Source organism: Saccopteryx leptura, chromosome 1, assembly GCF_036850995.1.
Source record: "Saccopteryx leptura isolate mSacLep1 chromosome 1, mSacLep1_pri_phased_curated, whole genome shotgun sequence".
Taxonomy (NCBI): Eukaryota; Metazoa; Chordata; class Mammalia; order Chiroptera; family Emballonuridae; genus Saccopteryx; species Saccopteryx leptura.
In genome coordinates, this window is record NC_089503.1 from 218,961,654 (window position 1) to 218,962,651 (window position 998).

Here is a 998-nt window from a genome sequence, read left to right on the forward strand (position 1 = left end):
TTCTACTGAGATCATGGCAATAATCCTGTAAGGTGGATAGGGCTGGCATCACTATCTCCACTGTGTAGGAACCTGTACATCAGAGGGAGTAAATGACTTACCAGTTAGTATAGGACTGGCTGGTGGGGAAGATGAGATTGAAACCATGTCAATTAATTGCAAATTACATAGTATCTAAGTTTTTGAGGTCTCAAATATTTAAATAATACTATTGAATAAATATCTGATTTATAAGTAAAAATTGGTTGCAATGAGTACCACTGCATAGATCTTATTTAAAAGGATCTCCATACTATTTAGGAGGAGACTATGCTTTGCAATACAGATTTTGAGAGCAGAGGGTAGGAAGCATGTAGTGGCTGTTTATTCTAAACAAACATTTAAATAACAGGCATAATGTTTATGAAGGCTTTATAATTTGATTTGACTATGCATGGACTTTGTGATCGTACATGTGCTGCTGTTTTACTGTACCATTTGAAGGTGTCACTGAGTAGAACCCATATATAGAGTAGGCAATGTGTAAATATACAGGCCTATTACTACTTAGCATACTAAAATTCTCAAAGGCACAGTCTATGTTTTCTTTTTGTTTAATTAATTAATTAATTTTTAGGCGAGAGGGAGGGAGATAGTGAGGTACACTCCCACATGTGCCCGACTGGGATCCACCTGGCAATCCCATCTGGGGCCAATGCTATTCCCATCGGGAGCCATGCTTGCAACTGAGCTATTTTTTAGCACCTGAGGTAGAGGCTCCATGGAGCTATCCTCAGTGCCTGGGCTGATTTGCTTGAACCAATCAAGCCATGGCTGTGGGAGGAGATGAGAAAGAGAAGAGGGAGAGGGAGCAGGGAGAAGCAGGTGGTCGTTTCTCCTGTGTGCCCTGACCAGGAGTGGAAGCCAGGATATCCATACACTGGGCCGATGCTCTATCCACCGAGCCACCAGCTAGGGCTTTTATTTTTTACAAATATGGAATGCTTCATGAATTTGCA